The sequence below is a fragment of the Triticum dicoccoides genome, chromosome 7A (assembly GCF_002162155.2).
Source record: "Triticum dicoccoides isolate Atlit2015 ecotype Zavitan chromosome 7A, WEW_v2.0, whole genome shotgun sequence".
NCBI lineage: Eukaryota > Viridiplantae > Streptophyta > Magnoliopsida > Poales > Poaceae > Triticum > Triticum dicoccoides.
In genome coordinates this window covers 603,008,994-603,025,132 of record NC_041392.1, presented here as the reverse complement: position 1 = coordinate 603,025,132, position 16,139 = coordinate 603,008,994, and positions in this window count along the sequence as shown.

The window sequence follows — 16,139 nt, the reverse complement described above, 5'->3', positions numbered from 1 at the left end:
CACCGATTGATGGGTTCACACTGGAGCCAATATTCATGTGTGTGCTGATGTGTCTTTGTTTTCTTGCAGCATATAAATACGAAATCCACAGGGATGCTCAGCTTGATTTTAGTGGAACTGCACAAAATGTTCAGATGGTTTGTGTCCTCCATAATACTTCATCATGCACAATACATCGAATGGTTCTCTAATCATTCATCATCACCTTGAGCCACCGGACTATATGTTTGAATGGAGCTGCTAGCGTCGGCCATTAGGAAGGGTAAGAAGAAAGACAAAAGGAGAGATTGTTGCTTTCTTGTGGTTCAGAGGAACACTGGGCAAACAAGTGCCCAAACAAGTACCAAGAAGCTAGGACAGGACTCCAAGTCTGTCAATGTCACTCTAAGCAACAATGATGGGGCATCTGGGTATCGTAATTTGTTTACCGTACTTTCAGTTTGTTAGTCCACCGATTGGTGGGTTGACACTGGGGCCAATATTCATGTGTGTGCTGATGTGTCTTTGTTTTCTGGCAGCATATAAATACGAAATCAACAGGGATGCTCAGCTTGATTTTAGTGGAACTGCACGAAATGTTCAGCTGGTTCATGTCCTCCATAATACTTCATCATGCACAATACATCGAATGGTTCTCTAATCATTCATCGTCACCTTGAGCCAGTGGACTATCAGATGACAAACTAATGACAAACCCTGCACATTCCACAATCATAGGCATTACATATTTTGAATGGGAAAATCTTGTCAAAGTTTAATCATTGATGTTAGCAAGAAGACATTAGTTTAATATATTGGAATTGGAAAACCTTGTCAATTTTTGCTCATTGATGTTAGCCAGAAGATTGGCATTTGATATTTTTGAGTGGGACGCCCTTTGCTGTGAGCAATGTCGATCATTTTTTCCTCTTCCTGTCTTCAGTTTAGAAGTAAATATCCACTATGCTGAGATGCATAGTCACATGAATGTTGACTTATGTATGGTATTTTAAGAGTTTGATCTGAATGTTTTCTATGTAATGCCAGGCCTTGTGAGTTTGATTGCAAAGTTGAGCTTGGAATGCCGTGGCATGCGGCATCATGAGCTGTTCACCGTGCCTCCTAAGAATAATGCTTCATATTGTTTTGCATGTTGATCTAATGCTCGGGATTTGCATGTTAAGAAGATCATCCTCTTCTGTTGTTTCTGTGCTTAAGAAGTTCATTTTCTTATGTTTCATTCATAGCCTATACGACAACTCGGGTAGGTTAGAGGTGAAACCATATGATCTTCCGACCAACTCATCATCTTAGGCCGTGATTGGATCGTCGTTTTCCAACCCAAACTGCTTGTAAAACTAACGCTTGTAAATAAAAGCAGATGGTCTCGGGTGAAGCACTTGGTTGGTCGATTTCGACTAGTAAAATATACACTGGTCTCTCAAATTACACGCGTAACCCACCAGTTTTACTTACAGACCTCGGGCCCTCGGTTTCATTACACCTATATTTTACGCGTTGTTTCCGATGACGAGTAAATTACACTTGTATCTTAATATAGGTTTGAAATAAACCAGAGCTCCCAAGCGCGACCTTACCGTTTCATGTTGTCTCAGTCTCTCGAAGGTGCTCATAGGTGCCCGATGATCCTGGCTTCCTGAATGAGCAGCGGACGTTGTATCAGACCATCCGTGGGGCCCGCGAGGCCCTCTCCGTCGTCCTTCGAGTTGTTGCGCTCGCCATGGCGCCGAGCATTGTCAACATGGTCAACGAACATGAGGATTCATGAGATGACTTTATTTTGACTGGACGACAGTAGGGACCCACTAGGGCCATAGCCATACATACGCAAGTGCCTCCTTATTATGTACAACTATATTTTTTTTCTTCCTTCTGGTTTCCTAACCTCACGGTCCCACACCATTGTCAACCTATGTAGTCAATAAATGAGAGAATTGCATGAGGAGCGGCCAACAGCTGGGACAAAACAGCTCAAGCAGTATTTGTGTTTTTGAGGTGTGAGCACTGCAGAATTTTTATTGAGCGATGTTTTCGTTGTTCTTCAGAGGAGAGCAGGGTATTAACTGGGCGGGCTGTAGGCCATCTAGCCCAGGCCAGATATCCAGCCCAGATATTAATATTTTTCAAGCTGCAAATGGCTAGCCCAGCTATACTTTTTTTTGAGGAATAACCAGGCAAGGTCAACTTGTTATTCTCCGCCCCGATGGGCTGCAAATCTTTCCTAGGAGGGATGCATTAGGCTTAACAGGAAAATGGGCTTTAATAAATATTAAATGTGATGTAATTATAAAAGCTGGGCAGTAACTATAAAAAAATGCACCAAACATGTAATTAGTTTATAAAATATTATTTTTGGATTTTGAAAATTTTAATTTCATTAATTGTTGCGCGCGCAATGTTTCGTTGCATTTTTACGTAATACAAATTTATATTGAAATTTTATTTAATCTGACCAGAAATTTCGGGATAAAAATATTTCGGATCCCATCAAAAAGTGGGAATTTTTTTTGAATTCTATTTTGAACGGTTGATTGAAATTATTAATCGTTGTCCTTGCTAGAAAATGGGCTGTACTTTTAACAAACTGTAAATGGGATGTAGTAAATTCCATTAGAATTCAAAAATGGGCTAACATTCTTACAAATCGCAAATGGGCTATAAGTTCTCCGCCCCACACTTGTGGGCCTACTAAGTTGACGTGTCCCCTAAAAAAGTAAGTTGATGCGTATACAAGGCTTTGTCAACTTATAGTCAACACATGGTTCTAGCAGCAGTAGCCGTTGGATGTCCATCCAATGGATGTCGTGCTTCTTCTTCAATCTCGGATATTCTAGCTTTAGCCGCTCAAAAAATGATTCCTCCCCCTGACATCTGGGGTGCACCGTTTCGGAGGCTGGCCTATGGGCCTACTAAGTTGACATGTACCAAGGGCTTTGTCAACTTAGTCATTATAAATGATTCTAGCTGCAGTGATCGTACGATGTCCATCCAACGGCCGTCGTGCTTCTTCAACCTCTGGTCTTCTTGCTCCAGCCGCCCAAAGTAGCACCGGTCGTGCCGCCTGCTCCTGCCTCCCATGGCCGGTTGTGCTGCCACAGAGGCCTCACCGCCCCCTACTACTCCCATCACTGGCCATGCCATCCCTCTACTCACCCACACCCCTTGTTATTCTCTGGCAACATCAGCCACACACCGCAGCCGAACCAGTGAACCCCCATACTCCTCTCCGTGTGGGCATCCACTTCCGCGTCTTCCCCGGCTCCGTGTCATCCCCTTCCTAGGCCTCGCCGTCGTCCGCCACCCTGGTGCTCTTGGCGCGGCGTGGTCAATGTGGTCAACGAACGACATCCATCGGACCTGGACTGTACGTGGAGAGGCTGACAGCTGGGTCCACGGCTGCACACAAGGAAATGCCTCCTTATTACACGCAAAATAATGATTCCTCCACCTGCCACCGGAAGGGCCTTTGTATTTCACGAAAAAATGTTCCCCCCGCTGACAGGTCGGACCCACCAGCTATATCTTCGTACACAAGGAAGTGCCTCCTTATTACGCACCAAAAAATGAATACCCCTCCTAGCTGGGACCCAGCATAATGGGAGGCTGACTTGTGGGCCTACTAAGTTGACGAGGATGGAGGGATTTGTCAACTTAGTCAATATGAACGATTCTAGCTCCAGTGACCGTACAATGTCTATCCAATGGTCGTAGTGCTTCTTCAACCTCTGGTCTTCTTGCTCCAGCCACCCAAACAAGCGTTGGGCGTGCCACCTGCTCCTGCCTCCCGTGTCCGGCTGTGCTGCCACCGCTGGCCATGCCATCCCTCTATACTCACCCACACCTCCTATTATTCTCCAGCGACGGCAGCCTCACACCGAAGCTGAAGCAGTCAACCCACATACTCCCCTCTGCGTGGGCATCCACTGCCGCGTCTTCCCCGGCTCCATGTCGTCCCCTTCCTAGGCCTCGCCGTCGTCCACCGCCTTGGTGCTCTCAGCGCGACGTGGTCAATGTGGTCAACGACCGACTTCCATCAGAAGTTTACTGTACGTGGAGAGGCTAACAGCTGGGTCCACGGCCGCAGCAAGGAAGTGCCTCCTTATTACGTGGAAAATAATGATTCCTCCACCTGACAGCAGGGACCCAACGGACGGGCCACCGTATTTCGTGAAAAAAACGTTTCCCCCTTGACTGTTGGGACCCATCAGCTACATCTTCGCACGCAAGGAAATGCATCCATATTACGGGCAAAAAAAAAGATTCGCCCCTTGACTGCTGGGACCCACTAGCTACATCTTCGCACGCAAGAAAGTGCCTGATAGTCGGGACCCACCTGGTCAAAGCATACGTAGCGTTGTCATTGTGGTTACGAATGTGTACATACATACTGGTCAATGTAGAGGCACGCACGTGTCATAGTAGAGGCACGCACGTAGCATGTACACGTACATACAGCGGCCAGGGTGCAAGAAAGAAAATACGGCCATGTATGTACATACGGGCGGGGTCTCAAACGCCTAATCGTGCATACATACGGCCAGCGCTCGTGTACATGGCTGGGTCTGAACGGAGAAGCTGCACCGTCTCGTGTTCATGGGGAGGCAACCAGCTGGGTCGGAATGGAATGCGTCGTCGTGTTCATCGGGAGCCAAACGGCTTGGACGGAACAACCGATGGAAATGAGGCCTAGCGTACCACAGAGCGGAGGAAATGGCCTTGTGTTTGAGCGGCCACGGTCGAAACGGGATCCTGTTCATCGAGAGGGGTCTGCCATACCGCAAAACGGAGGAAACAAACCTCCTATGGTCGAAACAGGGTCATGTTGATTGGGAGGGGTGTGGAGTACCACAAAATGGAGGAAACAGACTTGTGTTGGAGCACTACAGTCGAAACGGGGGTCCTATTCATTGGGAGGGGTGTGGCCTACTGCAAAACGGGACTCCACGGGATACTGTTCATCTCTACCGCCAACTGACTCCACGGGCTACTGTTCATCCACCATCGACTGCCTCCACGGGCTCGCGTTCATCCACCGTCGACCTCCTCCAGCCTCCACCTGCGACTGTTCACCCATGGGATCCTGTTCATCCAGCCTCCACCACTCCTCCACCGGCTACTGTTCAGCCAGCCCTCTCCATGGGGTCCTGTTCAACCACCCCTCCATGGGCTACTGTTCATCTAGCCCTCCACCGGCTACTATTCAATCAGCCCTCCACCGGCTACTGTTCAACCAGCCCTCCACGGGGTCCTGTTCATCCACCGGCTCGATCGATCGGGGTACTGTTCATCCAGCAGCAGCAACCTCTACTACCACGGGGTCCTGTTCATCCAACCCCCACCAGGAACTGTTCATCCAAACCCCCTCAACAATGCTCACTGTTCATCAAGGGAAGGAGGCAGCAGTGTTCGATTGGCTTCAGTTAGCAGCAGTAGCAAAAGGAATCACTCGGGTTCAGTTAACAACAAGGGATCGATCGCTCTGGTTCAGTAGCATAGCTAGTGCAATCGCTCGGGTTCAGTTAGATCCCAATGCCTCGCACACACACGCGTACATACGAGAGAAACGCGCATCGCTCGGCCCCCGACCACCCACCATAACTGGGACCTCCCCGATATTTTCCTCGCCCTCTCTTCTACCACGGTTTTTTCCATCATGGACGGCCCAAAGAATGTCATGCAGCTGCGTCTCCGGCCCGCCCAGGACAAAAACCCATTTTCTGTCATGATTTTTTGTCATAGAAGTAGGACCCCACCACATCTATGATGATACCGGGTTTTGTCACAATTATCGTCATAGAAGTGTCATAAGTATGACAGAAAAAAATTGTTCGGCCCAAAATGTCACGGGTGTGACTTTTTTGTAGAGTTGGTGCTAGGGGGTGACTAGTAGTGTTGATTACATCTTGTAGTTGATTACTATATGGTTTACTTGGTGGAAGAGTATATGTTCAGATCCATTATGCATATTAATACCCCTCTGATCATGAGCGCGTTTGTTGTTTGTGAGTAGTTACCTTTGTTCTTGAGGTCACGGGATAAATCATGTTGCAAGTAATCATGTGAATTTGATATGTGTTCAATATTCTGATGGTATGTATGTTGTGATTCCCTTAGTGGTGTCATGTGAACGTCGACTACATGACACTTCACCATATTTGGGCCTAAGGGAATGCATCATGGAGTAGTAAATAGAGGGTGGCTTGCGAGAGTGACAAAAACTTAAACCCCAGTTTATGCACTATTCCGTAAGGGACCGATTGGATCCTAGAGTTTAATGCTATGGTTAGAATTTATTCTTAATACTTTTATCGTAGTTGCGGATGCTTGCGGGAGGGTTAATCATAAGTAGGACGTTTGTTCAAGTAAGAACAGAACCTAAGCACCGATCCACCCACATATCAAATTATCAAATTAGCGAACACAAATCAAACCAATATGATGAAAGTGACTAGATGAAATTCCCGTGTACCCTCAAAAATGCTTTGCTTATTATAAGGGACCATCTTGGCCTATCCTTTTCCTCGACTGGGCTAGCTTGCTGCATACTTGTTACAATTATCGTTACTTGCTCGTTACAAATTATCTTGTTATCAAATTACTCGCTACTTACAATTTCAGCACTTGCGGACACTACCTTACTGAAAACTACTTATCATTTCCTTCTACTCCTCATTGGGTTCGACACTCTTCCTTATTAAAAAGAGCTACAATTGATCCCCTATAATTGTGGGTCATCAAGGCTATTTTCTGGCGCCGTTGCCGGGGAGTGAAGCTCCTTTGGTAAGTGGAAGTCGGTAAGGAAACATTTATATAGTGTGCTGAAATTTATTGTCACTTATTACTATGGAAAACAATCCTTTGAGGGGTATGTTTGGGGTATGTTCACCTCATCCAGAACCACAATTAATTTCCCCTCAACCTACAGCACCTACTTAAAATATTGAATATGAAATTCCTTCGGGTATGATAGAACAACTGCTAGCTAATGCTTATGCAGGAGATGGAACTGAACATCCTGATATGCACTTGATATATGTGGAACAAATTTGTGGATTGTTTAAGCTTGCAGGTTTACCCGGAGATGAGGTGATGAGAAAGGTTTTCCCTTTATCTTTTAAGGGAAAAGCATTGGCATGGTATAGGCTATGCGATGATATTGGATCATGGAATTGGAATCGTTTGAAATTGGACCAAAAAAATTATCCTATGCATCTAGTTCATCGTGATCGGAATTATAGATATAATTTTTGGCCTCGTGAAGGAGAAAGTATCTCTCTAGCTTGGGGGAGGCTTAAGTCAATGTTAAATTCATGCCCCAACCATGAGCTCTCAAGAGAAATTATTATTCAGAATTTTTATGCTCGGCTTTCTCGTAATGATCAAACCATGCTTGATACTTCTTGTGCTGGTTCATTTATGAAGAAGACAATTGAATTCTGGTGGGATCTTTTGGAAAGAATTAAATGCAACTCTGAAGATTGGGAACTCGACGAAGGTAAAGAGTCAGGTATAAATCTTAAGTATGATTGTGTTAAATCTTTTATGGATACCGATGCTTTTCAAAAGTTTAGCACTAAATATGGACTTGACTCTGAGATAGTAGCCTCTTTTTGTGAATCATTTGCTAATCATGTTGAACTCCCTAAAGAGGAATGTCTTAAATATCACCCACCTATTAAAGAAGAAATTAAGGAGCCGGTACCAGTTAAAGAAGAAACTATACTTTATAATGTTGATCCAGTTATTCCTATAGCTTATTTGAGAAACCTCCTTTTCCTGTTAGGATAAGGAACATGCTAAAGTTTCAACTGTGGTTAACAAAAGCTCTGTTAGAACACTAAACCTAATGAACAAATTAAAGTAGAACCTAGCATTTCTATGGCTAAAGATCTCTTGGAAGAAGATATGGATGGGCATGTTATTTACTTCTGTGATGAAGCTACTAGAATTTCTAAGCCTGATGGAAAAGATAAGCATAGACCTATTGTTGGCATGCCTATTATTTTAGTTAAAATAGGAGATCAATGTTATCATGGTTTATGTGACATGGGTGCTAGTGTGAGTGCTATTCCTTACAAGTTATATCAAGAAATTAGGGAAGACATAGCACCTATAGAGTTAGAAGACATAGATATCACTATTAAACTTGCAAATAGAGACACCATATGACCTTGTGGGATTATTAGAGATGTTGTAGTGTTGTGTGGGAAGATAAAATATCCTACTGATTTTCTTGTTCTTGGTACCCCGCAAGATGACTTCTGTCTCATTAACTTCGGAAGACCTTTCCTGAACATAGTTAATGCTAGGATAGGTTGCCAGAAACAAACTGTGGGTGTTAGCTTTGGTGATGAGTCTCATGAGTTTAATTTTTCCAAGTTTAGTAGAAACCATCATGAAAAAGAATTGCCTAGTAAGGATGACTTAATTGGTCTTGCTTCTATTGCTGTACCACCTACTGATCCTTTAGAACAATACTTGCTAGACCATGAAAATGATTTACATATGCATGAAAGAAATGAAATAGATAATATTTTCTTTGAACAACATCTTCTGGTTAAGCACAATTTGCCTATTGAAACTCTTGGAGGTCCTCCTGCACCTAAAGGTGATCCTGTGTTTGAATTAAAACAATTGCCAGACACTTTGAAATATGCTTATGTTGATGAAAAGAAGATATATCATGTTATTATTAGTGCTAACCTTTCAGAACATGAAGAAGAAAGATTATTGAAAGTTCTAAGGAAGCACCGAGATGCTATTGGATATACTCTTGATGATTTAAAGGGCATTAGTCCCACTCTATGTCAGCACAAAATTAATATGGAACCTGATGCTAAACCAGTTGTTGATCACCAACGTCAGTTAAATCCGAAGATGAAAGAGGTGGTAAGAACGAAAATATTAAAACTTCTATAAGCAGGTATAATTTATCCTATAGCTGATAGTAGATGGGTAAGCCTTGTTCATTGTGTTCCTAAGAAAGGAGGTATTACTGTTGTTTCTAATGATAAGAATGAACTCATTCCACAAAGAATTGTTATAGGCTATAGAATGGTAATTGATTTTAGAAAATTAAATAAAGCTACTAGAAAAGATCATTACCCTTTGCCTTTTATTGATCAAATGCTTGAAAGATTATCTAAGCACACACACTTTTGCTTCCTTGATGGATATTCTGGCTTCTCACAAATACCTATTTCTCAACCTGATCAAGAAAAGACCACTTTTACTTGTCCATTTGGAACCTATGCTTATAGACATATGCCTTTTGGTTTATGTAATGCACCTGCTACCTTTCAAAGATGTATGATGGCTATATTCTCTGACTTTTGTGAAAAGATTATTGAGGTTTTCATGGATGACTTTTCTGTTTATGGGAAGTCTTTTGATGATTGTTTAAGCAATCTTGAGTGAGTTTTGCAGAGATGTGACCAAACAAATCTTGTCTTGAATTGGGAGAAGTGCCACTTTATGGTTAATGAAGGCATTGTCTTGGGTCATAAAATTTATGAAAGAGGTATTGAAGTGGACCAAGCTAAGGTTGATGCAATTGAGAAAATGCCATGTCCTAAGGACATCAAAGGTATTCGTAGTTTCCTAGGTCATGCTGGTTTCTATAGGAGGTTCATTAAAGACTTCTCTAAAATTTCGAGGCCTCTTACTAATCTTTTGCAAAAGGATATTCATTTTGTTTTTGATGATGATTGTTTTGAAGCCTTTGAAACACTTAAGAAAGCCTTAATATCTGCAGCTATTGTTTAACCACCTGATTGGAACTTGCCTTTTGAAGTTATGTGTGATGCTAGTGATTATGTTGTTGGTGTTGTTCTAGGACAAAGAGTTGATAAGAAACTTAATGCTATTCATTATGCTAGTAAAACTCTAGACAGTGCTCAAAGAAATTATGCTACTACTGAAAAAGAATTCTTAGGAGTGGTGTTTGCTTGTGATAAGTTTAGACCATATATTGTTTATTCCAAAGTAAATATTCACATAGACCATGATGCTATTAAATATCTTATGGAAAAGAAAGATGATAAACCTAGGCTTATTTGTTGGGTTCTCTTGTTACAAGAATTTGATTTGCATATTATCGATAGAAAAGGAGCTGAGAACCCCGTAGCTGATAATTTGTCTAGGCTTGAAAATGTGCTTGATGACCCACTTCCTATTGATGATAGTTTTCCTGATGAGCAGTTAGCTGCAATAAATGTTGCTAATGGTACTCCTTGGCATGCTAACTATGCTAATTACATTGTTGCTAAATATTTACCACCTAGCTTTACATACCAGCAAAAGAAAAAATTCTTCTATGATTTAAGACATTACTTTTGGGATGACCCACATCTTTATAAAGAAGGAGTAGATGGTATTATTATACGTTGTGTAGATGAGCATGAACAGGGACAAAGCCTACGGAAATGTCACTCCGAAGCTTATGGATGTTGGGGATCGTAGCAGAAATTTAAAATTTTCTACGCATCACCAAGATCAATCTATGGAGTAATCTAGCAACGAGGGGAAGGAGAGTGCATCTACATACCCTTGTAGATCGCTAAGCAGAAGCGTTCAAGTGAACGGGGTTGATGGCGTCGTACTCGTCGTGATCTAAATCACCGATGATCCTAGCGCCGAACGGACGGCACCTCTGCGTTCAACACACGTACGGTTGGGAGACGTCTCCTCCTTCTTGATCAAGCAAGGTGAGAGGAGAAGTTGAGGGAAAACTCCGACAGCACAATGCGCGTGGTGGTGATGGAGCTCGTGGTTCTCCGGCAGGGCTTCGCCAAGCACTACGGAGGAGGATGAGGTGTTGGAGGAGGAAGAGGGCTGCGCCAGGGGAAGGGTGCAGCTGCCCTCTCTCTCCCTCACTATATATAGGGGGAAGGGAGGAGGGGGAGGCGCCCTAGGGTTCCCTAGGGGAGGGGCGGCGGCCATAGGGGAAACCCTAGATGGGTTTGGGCGCCCCCACCCCATAGGAAACTTGCCCCCCAACCCGGGAGGGGCGGCTGCCCTAGGGGTGGCGCCCCCACCTCTCCTGGTTACGTGAGATGGGGTGGGAGGGGCTCTCAGCCCCTTAGTGGGCTGATGTGCCCTCTCCCCTTGGCCCATAAGGCCCCCCAACGCTTGCCGGGGCCTCCGAAACCCCTTTCGGACACGCTGGTCATCACCTGGTACCCCCGAAACAATTCCGGACTCCAATGCCCTTCGTCCAATATACCGATCTTCACCTCCGAACCATTCTGGAGCTCCTCGTTATGTCCGGGATCTCATCCGGGACTCCGAACAACCTTCGGTAACCACATACTATTTCCCATAACAACCCTAGCGTCACCGAACCTTAAGTGTGTAGACCCTACGGGTTCGGAAACCATGTAGACATGATCGAGACAACTCTCCGGCCAATAACCAATAGCGGGATCTGGATACCCATGTTGGCTCCCACATGTTCCATGATGATCTCATGGGATGAACCACAATGTCGAGGATTCAATCAATCCCGTATACAGTTCCCTTTGTCCAGCGGTATTGTACTTGCCCGAGATTCGATCGTCGGTATCCGATACCTTGTTCAATCTCGTTACCGGCAAGTCTCTTTACTTGTTCCGTAACACATCATCCCGTGATCAACTCCTTGGTCACATTGTGCACATTATGATGATGTCCTACCAAGTGGGCCCAGAGATACATCTCAGTTTACATGGAGTGACAAATCCCAGTCTCGATTCGTGCCAACCTAACAGACACTTTCGGAGATACCTGTAGTGTACCTTTATAGCCACCCAGTTATGTTGTGATGTTTGGCACACCCAAAGCACTCCTAAGGTATCCGGGAGTTGCACAATCTCATGGTCTAAGGAAATGATAGTTGACATTAGAAAAGCTTTAGCAAACGAACTACACGATCTTGTGCTAGGCTTAGGATTGGGTCTTGTCCATCACATCATTCTCCTAATGATGTGATCCCATTATCAACGACATCCAATGTCCATGGTCAGGAAACCGTAACCATCTTATTGATCAATGAGCTAGTCAACTAGAGGCTTACTAGGGACATGGTGTTGTCTATGTATCCACACATGTATCTGAGTTTCCTATCAATACAATTCTAGCATGGATAATAAACGATTATCATGAACAAGGAAATATAATAATAACCAATTTATTATTGCCTCTAGGGCATATTTCCAACAGTCTCCCACTTGCACTAGAGTCAATAATCTAGTTCACATCGCCATGTGATTAAACTCACAGGTCACATCGCCATGTGACCAACATCCAAGAGTCTACTAGACTCAATGATCTAGTTCACATCACTATGCGATAAACACTCAAAGAGTTCTGGGTTTGATCATGTTATGCTTGTGAGAGAGGTTGTAGTCAACGGGTCTTGCCATATTTAGATCCCTATGTATTTCGCAAAACTTTATGTCATATAGTAGATGCTGCTACCACATTCCACTTGGAGCTATTCCAAATTGTTGCTCCATTATACGTATCCGGTATCTCTACTCAGAGCTATCTGGATAGGTGTTAAGCTTGCATCGACGTAACTCTTTACGTCGAACTCTTTATCACCTCCATAACCGAGAAACATTTCCTTATTCTTCTAAGGATAATTTTAACCGCTATCTGGTGATCCAGTCCTAGATCACCTTTGTACCCTCTTGCCAGACATGTGGCAAGGCACACATCAGGTGCGGTACTCAGCATGGCATACCGTATAGAGCCTATGACAAGAGCATAGGGGACGACCTTCGTCCTTCCTCTTTCTTCTGCCGTGGTCAAGCTTTGAGTCTTACTCAACTTCACACCTTACAACTCAGGTAAGAACCCCTTCTTTGACTGATCTATTTTGAACTCCTTCAAAAACATGTCAAGGTGTGCGTTCTTTGAAAGTATCATCAGGCGTCTTGATCTATCTCTATAGATCTTGATGCCCAATTTGTAAGCAGCTTTATCCAGGTCTTCCTTTGAAAAACACTCTTCAAACAACCGTTTATGCTTTCCAAAAATTCTACATTATTTCGAATCAGCAATATGTCATCCACATATACTTATCAGAAATGTTGTAGTGCTCCCACTCACTTTCTTGTAAATACAAGTTTCTAGCAAACATTGTACAAACCTAAAAGCTTTGATCACTCCATCAAAACATATATTCCGATTCCCAGATGCTTGATCTAGTCCATAGAAGGATTGCTGGAGCCAGCATACCTTTTAGCATCCTTAGGATCGTCAAAAACTTTTATTGTATCACATACAACTTTTCTTACGAAAACTGGTAAGAAAACTTGTTTTGACATCCATTTGTAAGATTTCATAATCAAAAAATACAGCTAATGCTAACATGATTCCGACGGACTTAAGCATCGCTACGGGTGAGAAATTCTCATCGTAGTCAACTCCTTGAACTTGTGAAAAGACTCTTTCCCACAAGTCAAGCTTCATAGACGGTAACATTACCGCCCACGTCCGTCTTCTTCTTAAAGACCCATTTATCTCAATGGCTTGCCGATCATCGGGCAAGTCCACCAAAGTCCATACTTTGTTCTGATATATGGATCCTATCTCGGATTTCATGGCTTCTAACCATTTCTCGGAATATGGGCCCACCATCGCTTCTCCATAGATCGTAGGTTTATTGTTGTCTAACAACATGATATCTAAGATAGGATTACCGTACCACTTAGGAGTAGTACATATCCTTGTCAACCTACGAGGTTCGATAGCAACTTGATCCGAAGCTTCATGATCACTATCACTAACTTCCTATTCAACAGACGTAGGCGCCCTAGAAAACATCTTTCTATGTTGCATCACTCTCTGGTTGAAGTAAAGGTTCGACAACCTCATCAAGTTCTATCTTCCTCCCACTCAATTCTTTCGAGAGAAACTCCTTCTTGAGAAAGGACCCGTTCTTAGCGACAAACAATTTGCCCTTGGATCTGAGATAGAAGGTATACCCAACTGTCACCCTTGGGTATCCTATGAAGATGTGCTTGTCCGCTTTGGGTTCGAGCTTCTCCGGCTGAACCCTTAAGCATCGCAGCCCCAAACATTAAGAAACGACAACTTTGGTTTCTTGCCAAACCATATTCTTACGATGTCGTCTCAACGGACTTAGATGGTGTCCTATCTAAAGTGAATGCAGCTGTCTCTAACGCATAACCTCAAAATGAAAATGGTAGATTGGTAAGAGACATCATAGATCGCACCATATCTCATAAGGTTCGTTTATGATGTCTGGACACACCATTACCCTGTGGTGTTCCAGGTGGCTTCAACTGTGAAATAATTCCACAATATCTTAAGTGTTACCAAACTCATAACTCAGAAATTCTCATTGATCAGATCGTAGGAATTTGATGTTCTTGTTATGATGATTCTTAACTTCACTCTGAAATCGCTTGAACTTTTCAAACATTTCAGACTTGTGCTTCATTAATAAATATACCTATATCTACTCAAATCATCAGTGAAGATGAGAAAATAGCGATATCCACTGCACGCTCCAATTCTCATTGGATCACACACATCTGCATGTACGATTTCCAACAAGTCACTTGCCCGTTTCATTGTACCTGAAAACGGGGTCTTAGTCATCCTGCCCATGAGGCATGACTCGCATGTGTCAAGCGATTCAAAATCAAGTGACTCCAAACATCCATCAATATGGAGTTTCTTCATGCATCTTACGCCAATATGACCTAAGCGGCAGTGCCACAAGAAAGTGGTACTATCATTATTAACTCTACATCTTTTGGCGTGAACATGTGTATCACCACGACCGAGATTCAATGAACCATGACCATGAAAGGTATCATTCATGTAAACAGAATAACCATTATTCTCTAACTTAAATGAATGATCGTATTGCAATGAACATGATCTAATCATATTCATGCTCAACGTAGACACCTGATAACATTTATCTAGGTTCAATACTAATCCCGAAGGCAGATGGAGCGTGCGATGGTGATCTCATCATCTTTGGAAACACTTCCGACACACATCGTCACCTCGCCCTCAGCCAGTCTCCGTTTAGTCCGTAGCTTTTGCTTCAAGTCACCAATAATAGTAACTGAACTGGTATCCAATACCCAGGTGCTACCAGGAGTACTAGTGAGGTACACATTAATAACACGTATAAATTTTGTTGAAGTTGCCAGCCTTCTTATCTACCATGCATTTGGGGTAATTCCGCTACCAGTGACCGTTCCCTTTACAATAGAAGCACTTAGTCACGGGTTTGGGTTCAACCTTGGGTTCCTTCACTGGAGCAGCAACTGGTTTGCCATCCATGAAGTTTCCCTTCTAGCCCTTGCCCTTCTTGAAACCAGTGGTCTTGTTAAACCATCAACACTTGATGCTCCTTCTTGATTTCTACCTTTTGCGTTCTTAAGCACCGCGAACAGCTCCGGGATCAACTCCATCCCTTGCATGTCATAGTTCGTCACGAAGATCTAGTAGCTTAGTGATAGTGGCTAGAGAACTCTATCAATCACTATCTTATCCAGAAGTTTAACTCCCACTTGATTTAAGTGATTGTAGCACCCAGACATTCTGAGCACATGCTCACTAGCTGAGCTATTCTCCTCCATCTTGTTGGCAAAAGAACTTGTCAGAGGTCTCATACCTCTCAACATGGGCATGAGCCTGAAATCCCAATTTCAGCTCTTGGAACATCTCATATGTTCTATGTCGTTCAAAACGTCATTGGAATCCCGATTCTAAGCCGTAAAGTATGGTGCACTAAACTATCAAGTAGTCATCAAGATGTGTCTGTCAGGTGTTCACAACGTCCACAGACGATGTTGTAGGGGTTTGCACATCAAGCGGTGCATCAAAGACGTAAGCCTTCTGTGTAGCAGTGAGGACACTCCTCGGACTACGGACCTAGTCCGCATCATTGCTTACAATATCTTTCAACTTAATCTTTCTCTAGGAACATATTGAAACAGGGAGCTAAAGCGTGGGCTATTTATCCACAACATATTTGCAAAGACAATTTAGACTATGTTCATGATAATTAAGTTCATCTAATCAAATTATTCAATGAACTCCCACTCAGATAGACATCCCTCTAGTCATCTAAGTGAAACATGATCCGAGTCAACTAGGCCGTGTCCGAT